This window comes from Gavialis gangeticus, unplaced genomic scaffold, assembly GCF_001723915.1.
Source record: "Gavialis gangeticus isolate Ggan-Ray unplaced genomic scaffold, GavGan_comp1, whole genome shotgun sequence".
Classification (NCBI taxonomy): Eukaryota; Metazoa; Chordata; order Crocodylia; family Gavialidae; genus Gavialis; species Gavialis gangeticus.
In genome coordinates this window covers 8,270,217-8,273,318 of record NW_017729018.1, presented here as the reverse complement: position 1 = coordinate 8,273,318, position 3,102 = coordinate 8,270,217, and positions in this window count along the sequence as shown.

The following is a 3,102-nucleotide window of genomic DNA, read 5'->3' as shown; positions in this document are numbered from 1 at the left end:
GTATAACACATAAGAACATAAGAAACACCATTTACTGAGTCAGACCCTAGGTCCGTCTTGCCCAGTGTCCCGTCTCGCACAGCAGCGGAGCGCACGCCGAAAGGGAGAGCGAACAGGATACGACCAGGGTTTTTGCCACTGTTCTTTTCTCACTTGCAGCTGCTGGTATTTAAGGTCTAGGGAGTCCTGATTCATAGGCTGTGTCCCTAACTCCCATGCTCAATAGCTCCCGATGTCCCTTTCCTCCAAGAACGTGTCCCATCCTGTTTTGAATCTTGCTAAGCTTTCATTTCCCACCACATCTGGTGGCCACGAGCTCCGCTCTTTAATGCTGCGCTATGTGAAAAAGAGCTTCCTTTTCCTAGCTTTAAACTGCCTACCCGCTAGTTTCATTTTGTGACCCCCTGATTCACAACCTCGGTTCGCCAGAACGGCAGTTTAAGTCGAGCAGAGAAGGGCCAAGGGGTGGGGGGGTAGCGGCCGCAGGCTGAAGTGCGCTTCACCTCCGTTTCTGAGGCTTTGTTTTGCTCTTTTCAAACTGGCATTTTTCCGATTAAAAAGAAAAATGGGAAGGGTTCCTTCAAAACTCGTGACTACGGAGCAGTCCAGCCAGCAGCAAAATGGACCATTTCATTTACAAATAGATCAACACAAGCTGTTCTGGCATTTTCAAAGTACTCTCCTCCTGGGGATAGTTTCCTCCACCGAGGCATCACTGTGCCCTGAGCAGATGTTGCGGGGGGGGTTCAGTGCGGTTTGGCTGGCAGCCTAGGGTTTAACGCAGTAGCCACCTGCTACAGGCACCATCTCAAGGCTCCTGCTGCAGCGGTGCAGGGCCTCGACCCTGTCACCTTGACCAAGAGGGTGGTTGCAGTAAGGGGCTGTGTCGACCCCTTCCCCCACAGGCTGATGAGGGGACTCGGGACATGAGTCCACAACTGCTGCTGATTCCAGTTACCAGTGGCAAAGGGCAATCCCAGATTCGGACCCCCCTTTAATAGTCAATCGTGGTGCCCCGTAACATCAGTGCATGGGGCCCCCTCCCCCACTAGTCAAACTATTGCCCCTAAACCCAGGGTGGTGCACGGTGGGACACCATCACCTCCTTTCTGCATGCTGGCTGAGACGCTCAGGATTGGGCTTGCTGAGCAGATAAACTGGGGGACCATGGTGGAAACCCCTGGGGCTTAGATGCTCAGCATATAGGGGCTTCTGCATTTGCCCAGCAGCAGAAATATAGGCACTGAGGGGTCTTCAGCACCAGAAACCCAGGTGCGTGGGAGTTTAAGGGCCTTCAGGGTTAGACAGCAGCAGAGCAGGGGTTTGGGAACGCCAGTCACAACTCAGTGCGAGACTTAAGGGCCTAACTGTGCTTCTAGGCCTTTACCCTGACACTGGTTCTTGGGATCTATACTCGGTGGCAGCCCTTCGGCACAGAGCAACCTCCCCTTCCCTCTTCATACCTGCAGTGCCAATTAAGCAGGGCACAAGCCTACAGTTTAATCAGGCAAGAGCAAAATAGCTTTGCATGGGCATGAATCTTTGGCTGCTTAGATCATCAGGCAGCTGGAGAGACTATTACGTAGGATCCGGGAGTGCAACACAAAATTATAGCTCGACTCAGGCAGTGAGAACATACAGAGTCCGGCAGAGCCCTGGGGACATGGGCAGGGGTGTGCGGCCTGCCAGGTCAGTGGCACCGACTGCTCGGTGTATGCAACAGCTGTGCACACGGAGTTTGGTGCCACCTTCTGGAATGCAATGCCCTCGATTAAATAGCCGAACGAGGCACTCTTTGCTAGTGCTTTGATGGTGGGGCTGACTTTCCAGGCAATGGAAATAAAAGTACTTAAAAGAGTTTAGCAAGCAGCAGTGAAAAGTAGTTGGCAAAGCATAAAAAGAGGGACCTGCTGCATTTTTAATCTGTATCAAGCACCAGCTCCCCAGGGGGCTTGACTGCACGGGGAGGATGCATGTATTTACTGTGAGTTTGTTCTGCCGAGTTGTCATTTCCACCTATGCCGAGCAGGTATTCCACCTATGCCACAACGGTCCTCTATTGCAGTGGTCTCCAAACTTTTTTGATTGCGCACCCCTATCAGTAAAAATTTTTGAGCACGCACCCCCAATATATGTTTATTTATTTATTTATTTATAAATTACATACATGTAGTGCTGTACTGATATGTTAGGTACAATATATATAGATAAAAAATAAATAGAAATAGAAGTCCTACTACTTTCTTCCCGCACCCCAATGGATCATCTTGCGCACCCCACTTTGGAGACCGCTGCTTGGAAGGACACTCCCAAAGACTCAGGGTGAGTGTTACAGGAGTAGTCCAGTCTGCAAAATGGGTGATGACATGAGAACGTGCTTCCTAAGCAGATGTCTTGTGCCCAGTCCCGTGTGAACAGGGCCTGATTCTCTGTCGTCTGTACCAAGCGCTCCTGTTCTGATCCGGTGACATTTCATACCACGTACCACAATGCATGGCACAAAATACTGGGTAGTGGAGCACCAGGACAGCAATTTCTCCTCTCTTTCAGACCTAGGTTCTCTAAATGCTGCCACAAGACTGATATACCAAAGAGTGACAGCACATCTCCTGGCTGCACACTCTGGATTGCTTCTGCACAAGCACCAGCCAGAGGTTTTTTTAACGACCTCCCATGCATCCAGCCAATTCAGGCTCCAACTGACCGAGCAGAGAGGAGCTCAGCAAGCCATTGCTGTGCACATCTGGCAGAGATTCCAATGTGTGTCGGGTAATGGAGTCCTAAGCGGCCAGAACAGGCTCGTAAAGCCAATTCCCTTAATCTGTTAAGGGCAAATTGTTGATGTTAAAAGCCCTGAGCCCATCTCACTGCATAAGATTCGTTTTGTTCTTTCATAAATCCAGCTCCGTGCCACAATCTCTGCAACAGCACATGTACAAAAAAACTCCCCCCTCTGAAATAACACAAAACCTGCCAAGGCACCAAAATTAATGGGATTAGCTCAGCACTACCTTTGCTTGTTTGCTTCCATCCTTCTGAGCATGCAGAAGACCCTGAGAAAGCACTTCAAGTCACTCCTTCAAGCAGCTTTGGCACCAAGCA